At 37.8% G+C, this 10,911-nt stretch overlaps 1 long non-coding RNA gene and 1 pseudogene across 1 annotated transcript; both read right to left on the bottom strand.

Annotated features, from left to right (window-relative positions):
* Positions 1 to 2,671: 2,671 nt before the first annotated feature.
* On the bottom strand, positions 2,672 to 4,330 carry LOC107038431. The gene is made up of 3 exons (XR_001460895.1): positions 4,203 to 4,330; positions 3,972 to 4,132; positions 2,672 to 2,929 (listed from the first exon to the last, which is right to left on the bottom strand). It is a non-coding gene; the product is annotated as an uncharacterized LOC107038431 (long non-coding RNA).
* A 1,606-nt stretch (positions 4,331 to 5,936) lies between these two features.
* Positions 5,937 to 10,911, bottom strand: part of LOC107038430 — a 7,379-nt pseudogene continuing 2,404 nt past the window's right edge.

The raw sequence follows: 10,911 nt of genomic DNA, 5'->3' as shown, positions 1-10,911 counted from the left end.
TTGTCTGGTCTGAAATGAATCTGAAACTAACATTTGTTCATACTGCGCATTGTTCGTTTGAAGTTCACCTGGATATGTCTTTAACCTCATATTTTTTCAGCTCAATTGCATTATTAATTTATTTGATTAGTGTTTTTTTCATTTGTCATTTTTCGAGTAGTTTATTTGCATGAATATTTGATAACGAATACTGGAAAATGAAGATATGAAAAATATATTATTCATAACTTCTTTCCATTCGTTACCATTTGACAAAATATGTGATGTTTATTAGTAATGTGAACAATATGCTATTCAACAGGGTGTTCCAAAATATTTGTCCGAAATTTTAAAAGATAGACGAGAGTAAAATTCTGACTCGAAAGATCTTCTTCAACTTATGGTTCCGAGTGCTAGTTGACGATTTGTAAATTAGTAAACTTAACCAATGACACCCTTCCTGGGCTAGAATTATCATGAGCACTGGTTGATCACTTTTTCAAGAACTTCAGTAACGCCTCGGTTAACTTAATCATTAAACGCAAAATTATTTTCATAATAATTTAATCTCTGCATAGACAAAAGCCGCCCTCTCTATATTACGGCTCCTACTATGCTTGAATTTAGCTGGATGAAATTTTTAGGGCAAACTTCCTTGGACGCTCTTTGTTCCAGCTTGGATGCCAAGCTTGGAGTCCAAGCTAGAAATTAGTCAATGCCACCAGACTCGGATTCAGTTAAACACAAATTGTGGTCAATCTTGGTTTAATGTTCTCAGTTCAAGCTTGAATACCAAACTTGAGCCATAGCTGGTTCAGTCTTAGAGTCCAACTGTGAAATTGCTCAGTACCATCAAGCTTCGATCCATCTAAATAGAAATTTGGAACCAAGCTTGGTTGAAAGTCCAGAGTTCAAGCTTAACTTACCAAGCTTGAATTCATCCAGATACATCAATGCATTTAAGCATAGCCCAAGCTGGGTCTACTATGGTTTGGTGGACCAAGGTTGTAGCAAGTATAAATCCATTGTGGAAGCTGGGCATTTCTACCTGGATGACCAATTCTCTTTTTAGGTTTTATTACAAAACTCCAATTTTTCTATATAGATAAAACTATTTTTACTCATGATCGTCACTATGGATCTATATATAGATCGACTGATAGCAATTTGTTTAAAAATTATTTGTAGTTAGAAAATTTGTGACGTCACATGACGGTTATTTCGCATCTCTAGTCCAAGCCGAGAAGACGAGGCCTAACCAAGCACATGAGTAAAAGCAATCCGTCACAGTAGTCTCAGAAGTCCCATCGGATTTCAGGATGAGATATTTCTATTATAATTCTCATCAAGTTCTCGAGTTTGTAAAGTATGCAATACCTATTTCCAGGCGAGGAATCGTAAGAAGCAGTAAGGAAAAACGTTTCTGGAAATATGATAATTTCAGAACAGATTTGATAAGATCATTACATTCTACATCTTCATGTGTTTATACAGTGGATACTGCCTATGATTTCGCTTCTCTAAAATTTCGCTTAAAGAAGTCAACTTCCCCCACCATTAACCCATTGCTTCGCGTGTGAGAGGAGTGGGGGGTCCGTCCGAGTTTAGTACCCCATAAGAGAAGCACGCTGGCGCACGCGCACCACTACAAAACGGCGAAAAGTGGGGTACCGTGAGATGAACCAAAGGGTTAACAATCTAAGCGTGTGTGGGCTCCTCTGCGCAACATATGTGGGTAGTAGGATCATTGGCGATACGGAAAGATTGGAACAGACAGATTCTCTCTCCGTTCCTTTTGTTTTTCTATCAAACCGTCGACGTATGAGTAGGGGCTTCCCAATCATTTAAATTCGTAAAACTCGTAACCCGGAAGTTGAAGTCTTGGGGAGTATCCACTCTATTGAAGAATTGTCAAATATCCTGCAATCAATAACCTATTTTCATGAGATTGAGATACTACTATAAAACCGCAGTTGCTAATATCAAGTGTTCCTTTCATTACGATTAGTTTTAATTGTGCACTTTACGATAATGAAAACCATTCGTAGTAAAATTGAATCTAGAATGACCATCGCCTATGAATGAACCCTCTTGTCCATTCACCACAAACATGACTCAGGCCCGTGATTCCTAGTGTCATAACTCATTCTAAAACCTAGTCAAGTCAACCACCATCACTCTAATGTCATGTCCTTAGCCCCTCAGCCCATTTTCACCACCAAAGTACGTCTTGATTTTCTCTCTTACAAAACGCCTTAGCTGCCATTAGGAAAAATCGACATCACGTGTGCTAGGTATACCCCATCGCTAATACATTCACGGCAAATTAGTATTACCAAGAAGACAACCGAAGGAGTAGAGATGCCACTAGTTGGTGTTGGTGTATCGGTGAGACGTTACCAACTATTTCCAGGCGCGTTTAATTAATCTTGAACCAAAAACGTCGAGTAAGCAAAATGGCGAAGTTCAGCTTTAGCGGGCCACCTGGCAGAAATAGCGCAATGCACCGAGAAAAATGTGGAGGAAGGACAGATGTGCAAGTGGTGAGGGAAAAATAAATGAGAGAAACTTGGCACCTGTCCTCAACTCGAGTTCTTTATGCTTCATTCATTTAAATACGTTTAAAATATTATTTCTTTTTCTGGTTCAAAAAACAAATGGGCTTAAAAAATAGTTCGGAGTAATCATTCTTCTTTAATGAGTTGAAAATGCATGGAAGGGAGAATTGTAACTCAACATAATGATAAATACTTCAATGTAATCTGTAATTTTAAAAAAATACAAAGAACATCACAACCCACATTTAAATACACTGGTGGCAACACTTCGACGATGGATGTGAGACTCAGTTGGACAGGCGCTGCCAACGTTGTAACTTGATTCTCTGACTTTATAATGTGCATCGCGAGAATGTGAATATCAGCTCGTTGCTATGTGTGTATCTTTTTTACTGTTAAGTCAAAAAATACAATAATTACACCGCTGAAAAGCTCATAGGCATTTTATATAATGTAACTAAGGACAATTTTCCGATTTGTCGTCCCGTTTTTACTATAATAAATGTCGATCATTTAGAGGTAGTGGAAGTTCTGTCGTGTATAGATACGCGGTGCGCTCAGCCAGATATTTTGTACAGTCGGTGTCAAAACTTTCTTGGCCGATACGCTGCCGCATATCTCGATTCATTTTCTACACTGAGAAAGGAAAGTTTTTTGGCAAGTTCGTCTTTGTTTGTATGAAGAAACTCGTGGCTCGAAGAATTACCAAGTGCGAAATATTTTGCACGAAGAAAAAAAAACTTTCGTCAAGATATTTTGGTCCGAAAGACGAGGACAATTTCTCTATGAAAAGAAAGCGATTTTTCAAACCAAGTAATGTTGAATTAATTCATTCAATAGTTTTTAGCCTCAAATTTCAAATGATTTAATGTAAAAATCACTTGAATTGGTTTGAGAACTCACTTTCTGATTATAAACAAATCGCCCTTATCTTTTTGTTATGTACGAAATTGCTTGGCTTAAAGTTTTTGTTTATCAATGTCAGATGTTTTGCTCTTGACAATTTTCGAGCTATGAGTTTCTTGATACAAGTAAAGTTCTAAAAAGAAATTGTTTTCTTAGTGTAGAGAGTTTGTCTTAATTTTTTCTCACGGAAGTTGAAGAAATTTTACAGGTTATGGGATTACAATGGCCAAAGGGATCGAAAAATCGAAATTGTGATATTTTTTAAATTATCAAATCAGAATATGATATTTATCACATTGAAAGAACCAGATATTTGCATTACTCAGAATATTATATTCAACTATACAACTTCGTCTGTTATCTTGCAAGAGGTGCACTCTGATTATTCTTGCTGTTGACTCACTCTCATTTTGTACACTGACTTTATTTCTTTTATGTATCCTCCGTATTTGACCATGACTTCAAATGATTGCCATTCTTGTCGAGAACTGAACTCGGGATCTTCGACATATGAGATGATGAACTTACCCACTGCATCAGTGACACGTTGTTTTAGAAACATCTTTTGATGGCTTCCATGGCTTGAGACACTTGCAATTGCTGCGAATGACTTCTCCAGATAACTGAACTGACCACCGAATCCACTAATGCTCCAGAATGACCCATCTGATACAGAAATAGCCACGTACCTATTCAAACCACCCAAAGATACCCACCGTAATGAATAATTCTGCCATTTCTATTCGCTTCCTCACTTACCATCGATATTTCACAAGCATAATTAGTATCCCGCCGTGCACTAAACTCTCAACTGAAAGCCTTCGAAGTTAATAGGAGGAGAAACGTCCGCGTCCGATCCAATAAACCGTGACGGCAAACGTCCTGCACGCTACGACGATGATGGATCTCCATCAGGAACCAAAACACACATTGCTAATTCACCTCCACCCTTCTATTAATACTCCCTCATGCCACTCAACTCCATCTGATGCAGATGAATTAAATCCCAAAAGGCCAAAAATAGACCGGAAACTCCAGATAAAATATACCACTGGAGATTGCGGAAATATTACGTGAATCGCTCTTAAGAATTCTCGGGTCAAATTTACAAATTTTCGTGGGACCTGAATCTACACCCACGGGAATACCGATCGCTTGAAACGCGTGCCAAGTTGTCCAGAATTGCTTTTTGGATACGACATTTCCTGGATGCAGTACTTCCTGTTGAATAATCGCTTTTCATCATAAGCGGGACACCTCCATTTTTAAGCTGTTATTTATTTAAAATTGATGGATGGAGTGGTACAAAAGGGTAAGGTTATTGATGAGACCAATGTGTGATATTCTGTACAATTTCACCAACAAAATCGTCGGATTCAAAGGACTTGTAGTTTTATTTCGGACATCTTGGAAATCTTTGAAAATAATACTATTGACTAAAGAAAACATCCAAATTTCTCTCGAGTATACGTCTGGCAAGCTGCCATGCATTTCTTATGAAAAAAATTATGAGAAAAACGAAAAATTGCGTAGAAAATCTATTAGAAATTCTATCAGTTTTATTACTGGTCTTCCTAAAAAATGTTGTTTTTACGCGAAATTTCGATACAAATACTCTCAAAAGGCGCCTGAAAAATATCGACATTCTTAGATTTTTCCACTCAATCTCGTTTGTTCATGTTTTTTCTATAAAAATCTCTGAGCATTGATTTTTTTGTCACTGCGATTTCTTTTGAGTCGCAATAAAAAATTCAAGAAGAAACATTGGAAGCTTTATGCCCAGGGATTTTCATACACGACATATGAATAGAACAGGAGAATGTACTGCATTATGAATAGCAATCAACAAACTAATGGAATTTCCAACAGAAATTCAATAGATGAACGCTTACGAGGGGAATTTTACAGTCAAATCTATTGGGAAATACGTGCTGAGATGTGTCCCACAATTGAGAAAACGAGTAATTCACACAGTTCTCTCTTGCCACATTTATTACAGTTTATTATCACTTGTAGTACTAGCTCTAACAATAATCGGGACCGCGTTACCCCGAGTTCATTTACCGGTAAACGAGACGTTCCTTTTACAGAATGATTTACAAAATCACTTTCCAAAGTATTTCTCATAAGACAGCAAAAATAAAGGATCAGATTTAAAAAAATGAGATGAAAATATACGCAAAAAGTGATAAAAAAAACCTCGAATCAAAATTACGAAATCAGATTGAACAGTTCCCTCTAGAGTGAACAAAACAACACAATACTAGATAATAATGATAGATGGTGTGTTTGTTTTTGTAGTGTAGAAAAATAAAACCAACTTATTATTGTTGAAAAAAAATTCTTTTTCGGTTCCAAATTGAAAACGTTTATCGATGAAAAAATTGGCTCAAAATTGAATTGATCTCAATTTTTATGATTGAAGATTTTAAATTCTTGATAATAATAGGTCATATGCAATATGTAAAAGAATGATTGATCATGCTCAGTAAACTACCATAATTTCTTAATCTTATCAGCACCTTTTTCTGCAATCATGTAAATTGTTGCTGTCAAATGACCCATCGGCATATCCGGCATTATAGAAGCATCAATGACTTAATTCAGGATCAACACCAGCATCAGAGTCGGTCGATGGTCCCATTTTGGCCATATCGTGATTGAAGACAACTGTTACGTGGCGAATCGCACAACATCAGTAATCATCCGAAATGGATTCTAATGCCTCGCATCCAGGAATTTTTATATCATGGATTTTAGTGCCATATTGTAGAGAAACTGTCGATATGGACAATTTTATTGAGAGGTTCACAGCCTCGAGAAGAATTGCCACATCAGTTTGATCATCCAAAAGGTTGGGATCGACTACGGGGTGATGCTCAATATCCGTTGATTTTAATTTAATACGTTCTTTGCTATGAGGTAATTGTACGCCTGGTCAAATGGTCCAGGCATCTTGGCCCTCAATGGGCTTCCAAACCGTTTCATAAATTTCTCGAGTTAAACCACGTGCCTTCGGCAAGGTTTCACCGTTACCTATATGGAATGCTCCCGCAAGGAAGGCCAGTTCAGCATCAGGTCGAACATCGGTTGCGTATGTTGTCCGAGTAAATGTGACTGCCTCGAGGCCAGAAGCAGTAGAATAAGGCCCAGTTCCTTGAATAGCATACTGGAGCACAGCTTCTGGGGTTTGAACGTTTTTTGTAATCAGACTGACATTTTGGTTTACCAAAAACGTAAGTCCACCGAAGCTTACATGATCACGGAGATTGTACCCAACTTTGGCATCCTTAGCAACTTTGATTCCTAACTCATCTAAATGATCTTTGGGCCCAATTCCGGACAGTATTAATAGTTTTTCTGTGTCAATTGCGCCAGCTGACAGAATCACCTCTTTGCGAGCATTAACGCGATGTGATTTATTATTTTTTATGAAGTCCACTCCATAGGCGTGATTGTTTTCGACGATTAGTACTTTCGATCCTCTAGCCTCCGGAACGATATCTAGATTTGATCGAGTGAGCTGTAGATATGCTTTTGAAGCACTGCAACGTGTAGAATTTAACATAAACGTGAAATGGCGTGGGGTTCATACCAGCCGCGTCCCCGTCGCGAACCCTGGGTCATGCTAAGTGCTGGTAGGGCTTGATAATTATGCCTTACCATGCACTCTTGAATTTGATTTTAATAACTTAATACATTTAATTTTTTTTTTTGAGTCATTACGTGAATTGACTCGGTGAGATTCGAACTGATCGTAGTCCATTGTAGTCGACGACATCATATCCGCGTTCTTGCCCGGATTCTACGAAAGCTGTCGCGAGAGGGGTCCTCTATCGGGCATTTTGGACGTGTAAATACCCACCTCTGCCATGATACGATTCATCTACTGCTCCTAAAGAGAAAAAAAAAGATTGCATTTATTTATATGTTACGCGTTGCAAACTTTGAGAGAATCACATCTCAAAAAAATCAATTGAAAATGCTAGCGCAGTCGCTCCAAAATTCTATTGGAACTGCGATTAAAGTAAATTCCAAGACAGCAGGATTTTTTGCTCCCTGAATTCTCTGCGTTCATTGAATTCTGAGGCTCGAAAATTATCACAACTAAATCCTCATCACAACGAAAGTATTATGAAACAAGTTGAGAGTGCTATGAAGAGGATGAATAATTTTCAAAAATGATTAAAACTACAAGGGTGGTTACCGGGCCTAGGTACCACCATTTTGCTCGAATACCTCGTCCCTGAACCCCAAGGGACTTGCAAGATGGCGGCGTTCACACCTGTCAGCCAGCTCGGATGTCTTAACACTAAGTTAGTCGCGCTATGAGTGCCGCACCGCAGTTTTTACGATTTTCAAATTACACCGCAATAAAGCCTCCGAAAAATTTGAAAAAAATTGACATCTAATCTTGAAGTGTCTAGAAGTCCTATGAATGAAAATATCCGCCAAAAATATTATAAGTTACATTTTCAAATTTTCATTCCAAAACTCTTGGTTTTGTACCGTGTATAAGGTGGATATAAATTTCAATGGTCATCGGACTAATACTTGTGAAGGTTCTGACAGTTAATTTATGAGAACTAGTGACTTAAGGAGAGTTGCTTGTGGACAGTGGATTTCAGAAAGTGGCTTGCGGAGAGTTGCTTGCGGATAGTTGCCTGCGGACAGTGGCTTGTGTACAGTTGTATGTGGAGGGTGGATTGCGGACGGTAGCTTTCAGTTTGAGCTTGGCATTTCCTTAGTGACTTAGAGCTTCAGCGTTCTATTTGATATGAATTAACCGGAAGATTTCATCACAATACCATGTGATTAAGTTAAAAGTCTTCAAATTTGCTGATATATCGAAAGCGGAGCTGGAATCGCCTAGACAGCGGTTCTCAACCAGTTGGAACCTAAATCTTCAAATGACTCTATTTTGGAATAATTATGTTGACTTATTATAGTGGTTCAGGACAATTGATGAGGTTATACTATCAAGAGACAAAAGCACATTTTTATCCATATTTATTTGTAAATATCCATAAGGTAAAGTATCATAAGAGTTTTTACAGAGTATTCTCTTATCATATTCCCAGCTTAGAGCTAATTTCTTCTGGTGTACATCATGCTCACTACATTTGATTAAATACTGGGACTCGATAAAATGTTCAAAATTCTCTAGACAATCTTTGTAATCATCGAACGTGATTCTTTTCAATGTCGACCCTCTCACTTCTTTCGCACGCTTCTTCGCCCTCTTATCACCGTGAATTTTGAAGGTAAACAATTTTGCTCTCAAACCTACAAACTCACTCATTACCTTCCCATTGCACTCATCCTTCATAAATCCTAATAATTTCTTATTCACGAGTGGCATTCCATATACATTATCGCTTGGATAATTGGAGGTATCGAATCGAGCAATATCACGTTTCATACATTCATAAATATCGGGTACTTTGAACTCATACAAAAGACTGTCTGTATCCGTATACGTGAGTTTAGCTTTATCACCGTACACTTGTTTAACATACTCATAATGGAAATCATAGATGAATATTTTGGATAGATCCAGAATTGAGACACCAACGTAAATGGGTTTGTTGAAGTACATTGTGCGCTCTAATTGAACAATGACCAAATCATCACTGAAGATGGTGCAACTGTGGAAGTTGGGCTGCGCGATGCGAACTTTTGCACCCTACCGTCCTTCCCATTTCGTCACCACCTTCACGCCTTTTTGTTTCCTGACATTCTCAATGGTTTTTCCGAAAACTGAATTATTCATCAACTTGAAGAAATGCTTCTCAAACTCATTGCTCGATTGCTTTCTCAATTCTGTATTTAGATCAATGTACGGTTTCAACCATGGCGCTTGATCAAATTCGAGTACTCGATGAATTTTTATCAATTCTAGCCCTAAATTCAAACATTGCTTGAGATTCGTACAGTGAATCACATAATTCTTTTTCGGATGCAATGTTGTCATCAATTTTGAGATTTTCTTTTTGGGATGAATGAAATGTTCCGGGCAAAGTGGAAAATCTTTGTGAGTCGCAAAGAGCTCTTTCGGATACTCCAAGTCGACCTCAAGGATGTAGCCTTTGCTCGAATCATCTGGAATTGTATGGACATCAATGATTGATGGATCAACCCACTGGAATGATCCATAAAGCAAGTACTCCGACATGGCTGCTCCGTACAAATTGTTCACATCGAAGTACATCAGATGAGAAGTTTCTTTGTTGGGGTAGAATTTTTCACCCATATACTTGTTATTAGCACGAGCATACCGGTTAGAGCATTGAGCTACCCCTCCTCGAATCCCCTTGTCAATGAATAAGTGCATCTCAATGTCGGTCAGAAGCTCAAGGTTGACACTAGTGCATTTCAGCATAGCATCAAATGCTAATCCTCGTGCCGTATAGTAATGAAGGGTGTAACGAACATGTGGGGATGTTCGTTAGGAACACTAAAAACGATCTGTAAACAGCGAAACTCCTACAACATGGAATTAAAATCCGTGAGTAACAATCCAAGAGCGAGAGAGTGAGCGTCCCTTATCCACTTCCGAGTGGCTTATTTCCGGTTAGAGTTATCGGTTCCGTTTATTAGTAAAGATTAGTAATTACGCGTCTCTGAGGGCCCAGAAAAATTATCGTGAAGAAGGGCCAAAATTATAGAGTCATCCGTTTCTTTTTATGGGGTTGACCCTATTGTTAATCTTGCGGGTAATCGAATAGGTCCCGCTGAAATGCCGGCGCTCCAATTTCGTTGGATTTTCAGGGGTTAATTGGTTACGTTTTTGTTTTGGGTGGAAGGTCGTTCGGAGCGAGTGCAACCATCGTCTCCAACGAATTGCCAGGTTGCCTTTGGATTTTTGATGAGAGAAACCAGTTGAGCAGGAATTAGTAGTGATGTTATAACAAGTGCCGGTAACTTGTCTTTTAACCCCGAAAATCCCGGAGATCCGATCCGTGGGAAGCGCCAAAGACCCTTCGTAATTATCCGAATGACAAACAGTTCGGCCTAGTCTCGCGTAATAATTAATAAAAAACAGAGTGCGTGGAGTCCACGCGCGACAGAAGTGAAACTTCTTTTTAGTATTCTCAAATTTTTTTGTCCAATTTGTTTTTCCTGAAAATTTTTTTTTCGCTTCTCATGCTTGAGAAAGCATTATTATTATGATTATATATAGAAATTCGATGGGATACTAGGAAATTAATAACAAGAAAATTTGAATGACTTTTTTCATTTTTTACCATTCAGCAGATAAAAACTTTCAATTTTCAAGTTCAGATTTTTAATTGCAATTTTTAATTTCAATTTTAAATTTGAATTCCAAATTTCAATTTTATATTAAAAGTTTTAATTCGAAATTTCAATTGAAGTTTTCAATTTTTAATTTTCATTCAAAATTTCAATCTCAAATTTCAATTTCCAATTCAGAATTCCAATTTCAGAATGGAAATTCAAATTTCAG

Source organism: Diachasma alloeum, unplaced genomic scaffold (assembly GCF_001412515.2).
Source record: "Diachasma alloeum isolate Michigan unplaced genomic scaffold, Dall2.0 Dall_scaffold_00282, whole genome shotgun sequence".
Lineage (NCBI taxonomy): Eukaryota > Metazoa > Arthropoda > Insecta > Hymenoptera > Braconidae > Diachasma > Diachasma alloeum.
The sequence above is the reverse complement of the archived record's forward strand: the minus strand, read 5'-3'. Positions and strand labels throughout refer to the sequence as shown.